The sequence below is a fragment of the Seriola lalandi genome, unplaced genomic scaffold, assembly GCF_002814215.2.
Source record: "Seriola lalandi dorsalis isolate HSWRI2012SDOR001 ecotype SW California unplaced genomic scaffold, Sedor1 jcf7180002054387, whole genome shotgun sequence".
NCBI classification, from domain to species: domain Eukaryota; kingdom Metazoa; phylum Chordata; class Actinopteri; order Carangiformes; family Carangidae; genus Seriola; species Seriola lalandi.
In genome coordinates this window covers 37106-46030 of record NW_019524940.1, presented here as the reverse complement: position 1 = coordinate 46030, position 8925 = coordinate 37106, and the positions used below count along the sequence as shown (strand labels likewise).

At 38.5% G+C, this 8925-nt stretch overlaps 1 protein-coding gene across 1 annotated transcript in view; it reads left to right on the top strand.

Annotated features, from left to right (window-relative positions):
* The window catches only part of LOC111657204 (threonylcarbamoyladenosine tRNA methylthiotransferase-like), a gene marked incomplete at its 3' end in the record, with an annotated part of 64884 nt that overhangs the window by 24162 nt on the left and 31797 nt on the right, over positions 1 to 8925 (top strand). The gene's annotated exons all lie outside the window — the stretch shown is intronic.

The window sequence follows — 8925 nt, the reverse complement described above, 5'->3', positions numbered from 1 at the left end:
GCTGAAGACCAGAGGGGAATGAGAGACACCATAGATCCGTTTCTGAGGTCTGGAAAATCTGCACATTTCAATCCGTCAGATAGTTTGTTTTAGTCTACGCAGTCTTGGGAAATGACTGAGTGGAACCAAACAATATGGGATAATTTCATCCAAATGTGATTGACAGATACTGTACAAACAGCCACTGTATTCAGTATTGTTGCCTTGTTCTTCAGTACAGTTGCATTTTTTTCTCCACTAGGGACAGATATAACCTACTCCGTGTATGTATAGCTGGTGAGGGAATGTCAAAGAAAGTTTGGAAACTTGTTATATAGTTCTGAAATGGAAAATATGATACTCTAGCCACCATGATAGCAGTGAAAGTGGGGTTATGTATGATATATATCTATCATCAAGAGAGAGAGAATTAAAGAAGTGTGTATGAAAGGTTTATAGCGCTTGGAAAGCAGGGAGTCTCCAGAGCTGTTTTTCCTACATAAATATACAAGATCTGACTGCAATGAACTTCCTGAACTGCCTGAAAAACCCGAGCAGGATGCTTGACAATCAGTGAGAACTAAAAATGCTAAATACTCTCCCGGCAGGGAGAAAACAAATCTGTTTGCAGAGTAATCACCATGGGAGCTCTGCAGTGCTAGAAAGTAGGATTGCTGTATTATTTTAGATTGCAATCATATCAACACAAAAGTCTTTAATTATTTAGATGACAGTGCCAATTACTTGGTGTTTTACTGTAAGGCTTTGTAAATTAACCTGCTATTTATGGAACAGTATATTTGTTTTTATAGCCTTATTGCACTACAGAAGTCGAAGTGGATGTATCACATACTCTTAGGGCTTGACGCTGACTTTTTTCCCAAGGAGCACTTGTGCTCCTAAGTTGAAAAATTTAGGAGCGTGCAAGGACTTTAGTGATGCTATGAAAATTTATCAAATACTAAGGTCCTTAATAAAGTGATATGAGGAGACATTTATAAGCAAAATAATTGAACTTAATTTTAAGTTAAATCAAATTTCATTTGATTCACCTATTTATCTATGTTTTTACTTTTGACAGGTTTGTTTTTGTAGATAAAGTTGTATCTAAAGGGCTGGAGTGGATCATGTGATTTTTTTTCAAGGAACAACATTGGTAAAGTGCAGTGACCTCGTCATCGTTGAAAAAATATAGAGGCTGCTCCTTAAGATAATTGATTGCACACAAATATTTTTAGTTGCAAATGTGAGTCAAATGCTTGCACTGTTGAGCCCTCACTCCAATCAGACTGTTTTTTTTTAAATTTCATTTTGTAGTTATTGTGGATAGGTTTGTGAATGAAACAATCATTAATTATCCATACTATGTATGTATACATACATACATACATACATACATTTTTGATGCATTTCATGCTTTACAAGTAGACACATTTTACTATTACATGTAAAGGGAACAGTCAAGCAAGCCGTTGCCTGTCCTGTCTACAAATCAAGTGGATGAATTATGGGACTAGATGATTGCTTCAGGAAGGACTTTTATCACTTTGACCTTATTTAAATGCAGCGCCTAAGATTTAGGATAATTTGAAGCATATGAAAGTTTTCTAGGAAAACACAACTTCCATGTCTTCCACAGAAAATCTGTCTGTAAGATGTTTGACAACATTTGTACCATGTCACTTCTCACTTGAAGTAAAAATGAAAGACGCGGCCAAATTACCTTTTTAAATCAGCTAAGGAGACTGTTATTTTAAGACAGAGTTGGAAAAATGAAAAGGAAGAAAAGTATGAGGTTAATAATGGGGTTGGTGGTGCAGTAGAAATTGAAAAAAACGAGAGAATAAAAAAGAATAGGACATATTTGATATGTGCAGAAAATTGGGAAAGAAGCTAAGGTGGTGACAACTAGAGGTTTGCAAATGACATAAGAAAGAGGGAGTAAAGGAGAAAAAGTGAGTGGATGTAATATATGGTGGATAAATGAGGCAGGGGAGAGGAGGTAAGATGAAAGGTGGGGGTAATGTGGGGAAAATGAAAAGGAGAAGAGAATAGATTAAAGAAAAAAAAGTTACTTTGGGAAAAGAGGGAGTAAAAGAGCGATGTTGGGTTTTGGATATTATGGAAAAATATCTGGTATGGGCATGCTGAGAGAAGCTTAACAATGCTGTATGAATTACACCCATCTCTTCTTAACCCCCACCGTGCCTCTGGCTTGTATTTTCACACTCTGGTGTTTCGAGTAAAATATGGTTATTTGAAACAACTCTGAAAACCATTTTTACTCCTTTGAAAACTTATTTTATTCACTTTCAGAGAAAAATGCCATTCTGTCCTCGATTGAATCCACCTCTGGCAACTCTATTACATTTAGACATGACATTTGCCCATGACAGGATTTTAATGGCATGCAAAGACAATAGTAGGGTTCCTTTTTGGGGCATTTATTCAGTCTTATTGGACTGTATCCTGCTATACAACTAGACAGAATGCAGTATATATATTGTTTTTTGGCCATTGATTGTATATTGATACCGTAATGATCTAATTCTGTGTTGCTTGCAGCCCAAAGTAGCAATATATGATGAACTGTTCTAATTTACTCATTCCAGTGACTTTTGCTTCCCATCTTTCCATGTTTCCTTGTTTCCTTGTTGTGGCTGTATATTTCACATTTAGTCTCAGGGTCTAATTCAAACTATGAAGCATAGGAGTTCAGATGTTGTATGTAACGCTGGCAGTAAGGTGATCTAAACACATTCCTTCATTCTTCATTCTGTAAACATCAGTGCAGTATGACACATTTCAAGATCCACCCTTCCACTATCTACACCTGCTTATTCTGTGCAGAGTCGTAAGGGGCCTAGGAATATCCCCAGGTGATGGTGCTAACCACTGTGCTGCCTAAACTTTCAGATACTGCACTTTACAATGTTATTTTCTGTTTAAACACAACTGTGGAGGAAAAGAAGACTGAATACAGCATTGTCCTGTTTTCCAGCATCGATGCTGTTGAAAAACAGCATTTTTTTCCGTCTCGCTGGCTTGGTGCATGCCAAGCTGCTGACCTCTTTTTTGTTAAGCGATAGAACTTTCTTTCTATGGTCTTGTGTCACCATGGACAAGGAGAAACTCAACTGTTCAGGTATAAAAGCAGCCTGATGTATATTACTTTTACCTTGGCCTTTCACACTCATTACCACTTTTTGGAAAGCACTCCCAAGTTTGTAAACTTTTCTGCATTGTTTACTTTGAGACCCACATTCCCAGCATTATAAAAATTATGAAAAAATTTAAAACATGTTATTGAAGCACGGCCAGAGGATGGGCTCTCGTAGGGAGGAATCAAGTAAAATAACACACAAAGACTCCTGCGTCCAGTGTAGCACTCCAAATTCACTTCATATGCTTTATGTCATGTTTTATATTTGGTTGCTAATTAAATTTTGCATATTTTTTACTCCCATTATACCCTTATTGTGTGGTGCAAAGGTAAATTTCACCTGATAAAGAAATATGATTGTTTTAACCAGTTTCTTTTAGGGAAACAGACAAAAAAAAATTAAATTCACATAGCTTCTCACGTAAGTGTGAAGAGCAGCTGTTTGTCTGTTTTGTCTATTTACAATGAACAACTGAATTGAATTTACAGTTTCAGTTTTCATTTGTCAATTGGCACATCTGCATACAGTGGTTACGCAGGAGTTCAGGGAAATTACCTTATTCCCATTTTGCCTGTTGTTGTTTGTGTGTTTCTCTGCTTTCTGACCCCGCAGCTGAGCCTCATCTCTGTTTCTCTGTGGGGTGCTGCACACACCTGTGGGTAAACTGACAATAGATGAAATGTGCAAATACAGCGGAATACATAATTTTATAGCGTTACCTGAAACAAAATATTTATATAATTTCAAAGTTGAAAACACACAGACCTGACACGTGTACAAGAAACATATTAGCCATGAACTGTATGTTTTTTATGTTTATAAAACAAGTGTTTTGTTTCAGATCAGAGTGGGGTTCTTACTCATGACACTCTCACCCACTTGTCTTTGCAGGTCCTTTTTTTTCTTTTTCCCTCCTCTATTCACTCCACTTTCCACTTTCATCTCCTCCGCTCTGTTTTTCTCTTCCTTCCTCCTTTCACATCTCTTGTTTTGTCACTATGGCTCTGTTTCTTTTTACTCATTGCTGCTCACGTTGTTGGTCATCCTTAAAACCCTATTTGGGTGTTGACTATCACCTGCCTCCACTTCACCCTCACTTCTCTCTTTTTGTTCCTCTCTCAGGATGACCCTCTTCCATATCTGTCTTTCCAACCTATTCCTTTAATCCTTTTTGCTTTATTTCTTTTTATATACACTGGCAGCCATCTGATGCTCACTCTCACTCTTTCTTTTGTCCATCTTTCCATCCATACTTATTTGGTGAATGCACCTGCTCCCATAACCCTTTTTCCTCATCTCGGTGTATGACCTTGTGCATATGTGTACGCAAACACATACACACACACTGACCCCAGGTGCTACCTTTTCAATATCCCAGTTTCCCAGTTTTTATGATTTGGTTGCGAGGTGAATTTAGGGTGAATGTGTCACACAAACACAAACACAAACACAAACACACACACACACACACACACACACACAGGCATAACCTCCTGGATTAGATCTAATCATTTGGGTCAGTCAGTGGTGATGTTTTAAAAAGAATGAGCTAAGGCACACCTCCATACACACGTAGTATACCTCTATACACCTACAAATAAATTGAGGCACAAACATTCACTTGGACTTGAGGATGAACTGAATAGATTTTGGTGGTTATGGGTCAAAGCTCAATGTCACTGTGACCTTGTTTTTGGCCATAACTTAATTTGTATGCTATTTATGATACAATCTAACACAAATGTCTAATAGGTTAAAATGATAAAGTCATTACATTTTATGTCCAAACAATCAAAGGTCAACTTCTCTGTGACATCATACTCTTCTGCAAAAATATTTCTGGCCATTATTCAATGCTGTAACTCAGGACGATCAGATCAGAGCAGATTGTGATCATACTTCCTGAAACTTGGCTGTTTGGCGGAGGCCAACAAACATGAGGTGGTAATTCTAGTTTTCCTTCTATGTATCGTGCGGTCAACTGTTTGAGAGTGGTGGAATTTGTTATTGGAGAAACTCACAAATACACATACAAAAAAAACCCAATTTGGTTTGGGGGTCAGCTGTTGTGGTCAGGTGGAATATATTTCTTATATTGGATAAGATATAAAATAGAATTGTGGGCTGCGGACTGAGTAAAATAGTGCCATTATTACACTTGTGTGTGTGTGTATGTCTGTGTATACCTGTGAATGAGAGAGAGAGAGAGACATTGAGACATTTATAGGTGAAAAGGTACAGTCTATACTACCACTATCACAATAATACATTAAAACATTAGCCATATTAAATTGTGTCAGGGCTCTGATAGCTTAGATAAATGTGTCATATGAAGTTTTTCGTAAGCTGGTCTTTGTGGTTTGTCAAAAAAATCTTCCCAAGTCTGACAATACTATCAGAGCAGTGGTTGTGTCATTATAAATAGCTGCCATTTAGCTATCGATCACACATGAGGGGAGCTGGTAACATAATCTATACTGTTTTCTAATAGATAACTACTAGGTGAACTATACCAAGGCAGTTACAGAGAACAATCATTAACAATTACTTTACTGTGCCACATTTAGCTTTGTTTTATACTTAATTTTGTTTTATTTTATGTTTCATTCATTTAGCTTCTTTTGCGGTACTCCATGTTACATCTGTACATGCATATAAGTACACATAATCTAAAATCATTATTTTGCTTAAAAACTGATCTCAGTGTAGAAATGTTCTCAGCCTCCTTCTCACACACCCTTCACACCTATGAACTCCTGACTTTTTGCAGATTTAATAAAGTGCTAACATAGACTCATTTGGCGACACATACACACACACCTACTAGGATGCTTGTCTCACCCTCTGGGTCTTTTCTTAATCAGATAAAAGCTAAATCAACAGTCTGTGCACATTCTGTTCTAACAACCAATAACATAATTGCCTGATGGCCATGATATGCAAAATTAACCCTATCACTCCCATGCCATTGGCTGCACCTCCATACCAATGCAAATCATATGCAAATGCAACTTTCCAGAGATTTCTTTGAGTGGAATGCTGAGTCACTGAAGGTTACCTTGGTCTACTTTCCCACACTGATGCAGTGATGAACAAAACATGTTGGGACCCATAAATTAATAACATGTTCCCTAAGAGTAAGTGTTTTCCACATCGTTAACATACAGATTTCTGACAGTGGAGAATGTTGGTGTCACAGTGAATGATCAGTCAGCAAAGACAAGTAATCTGACTCTACAATGTGCAGTTCATATCATAGTTTGTCAGGTTCCCAGTAAAACGAATCTAGTTTGTACTTCCTCTCTTACCTGTGCTTGGAAAAAGACCTAAAATACTTGATAACCATTCGATATAAATTGATGACATGGACAATCATGACAAAGAGAACAGAAAATTGATCTATTTTCTAGAAAGTACCATAGCAAGTCTAGTTATAGTACACTGTTCACTGCCTTATTCAACAGTTAATGAATAAATTTAACATTTTTTTAAACATGTAAACATATACATTTGGATTAGAAAAATACACAATCTTGCATCTTTTAGATTCAGTCATCATTAAGACCATTGTTAACACTGCTGTGCCTGGTCTGAGTTGTTGCTAATCACAGCCAAGACAGTGCATTTCTGTGACACGGATGATGGCAGTTATGTCTTGATAGATTTTAAAATTAGCTAAAGTTCGCTCAGCAGATGCAACTGTCACTGAGGAGGTGACAGGTTTTGTCAGTGCAGCTCACAGACTGTGGTATTATTTCTCTAACTCATGGAGGAATAAGAATGTATCCAGGCAGTAAATTGTGGTGGCAACTGTGAAGGTTAATGACTTCTCATGTCATCTCTGGACCATCAATGTCAGTTTTTCCTTTTACAAATGGCATCTAATTCCCCTCAGCATAAAGTTTTTATACCTCAAAGGTCCAGTGATATCAGACCAGAGTCTGCATCTCATTAAAATGTGAGATTACCTTGAGGTGCAAGGTACTGGTACACCGATCAGGCCCATGTGGAGTTTCTTGCAAGTTTCTATGTTTTAGAAAACCACAGACTTGCAATCCTGTTTTTTCATTTTGAGATAGATCTGCAGCAATGTCTACATTAGGGTGGGTGATATGACAATCTTGGAAGGTACTATGGCATATAATCTACTTTTCAAATGAATCATACAGATCACGTCATTAAGTACTATACTTAGTTATTTAACTTTAAAAGTTCAATCACTGCTAACCAGCCCACTGTTAACTTTTAAACAGCTAGCCTGTTAAATGCAGCTGGCGATGGCACTCCTTGCTCTGCTCTGCAAGCTTAGCATAACGGCACATGTACAAGTTCTCCACCGGAGCAGAACAAGAACTTCTGTCACCAGCTGCAGTCCAAGACGGTGGATTTGCAGTCCGTCCTTGGGACGAGAAACTTGCCTCCAGGCAGGGACGAGGCGGGATGAGCCGTGGCTAGCTGGTTATCAGCTACTGAACTTTGTAATTAAAATACTTACATATAGCCCAGAGGCAGCTTCTGCCTCAGTTAATTTCAATCCCTGGTGGTGGCTTTGACCCCCCAGTTCACTGGCAGCAGTAGTGGCACTGACTAGGGGCATGTGGTTGCCACCAATGTGAAACTGGCACAGACCTCTTGGTGTTCTGGTGTTGAGGTTTGACTGTGTCAGTCTTTTGCCACTGGACAGAGATGGACTGCTGTACTTGCTGCTGTGTGTATCTGCTGAGACCAATGCTGGATCAAGAACAGCTGCTGCTGTTGTCACTGCCCGGACTGAAAGGGCCTTCGAGGTTTAAAGCTAGAAATACCAGAAAATTAATCATTAGCATGGGCATTTGGACCAAGGCTGCCGTGCGTCAGTGATGGAAAAACAAGGATTTGAAAATCATGTGAACAAGAGCTAGTTGTATAACACGTATCATGGGTAAGCACAACAAACGGTAATGCTGCCTTAAATTATGGCAGCGGTATTAAATACGCTGAAATGATTTATTGATTATGTAAGTATCAATTATAGTTTTAACTTTAATGAACTGCTCAACTGCTTAAATATCATAGAATAATACCAAACATTTTTTAAGAGATGCAAAGATTAGCTTGTAGTGTAATCATGAAGTTACTACTTTACTACAACATTTTATAGACTGTATCATTAATCAACTAATACAAATGTAATTAATTGATTAGTTGCTATGCTTATTCAACATAGATGAGGTGAATCTTTTGAAACTGAATCTGATTCAGAAACTTTCGAGCAAAAAAAAGCTTTGAAACTGAAATATCCAAGCAGTGTAACCTGAGCAGTTTTTATTTTGCTGTTGGCTATAGTTATTTTTTTCTGTGTAGTTTTTATCTTTGTACTGGTAAGTTGGGCTGACTCTGTGTGTGTGTGTGTGTGCGTGTGTGCGTGTGTGCGTGCGCAAGAGAGGGTGTGGGTTGGGGGGGGGTTTGTGTGTGTGTGTGTGCGTGTGTGCGTGCGCAAGAGAGGGTGTGGGTTGGGGGGGGGTTTGTGTGTGTGTGTGTGTGTGTGCTTGTGTGCGTGCGTGTGTGTGTGTGTGTGTGTGTGTTAAATTGATGGAGAGGTTGTTATTGTTGGTCTGGAAATCCTCCCTCGGGACAGAGAGGAGACAGCAGCCACACAGCTGAGACCACTCCCACTAGTCCTGTGTGTGTGTGTGTGTGTGTGTGTGTGTGTGTGTGTGTGTGTGTGTGTGTGTGTGTGTTGGTTGCCTAGACAAATAAAAGTAGCCATAATGGGCACCTTTTGCCAGCTGAATTCCCCCCC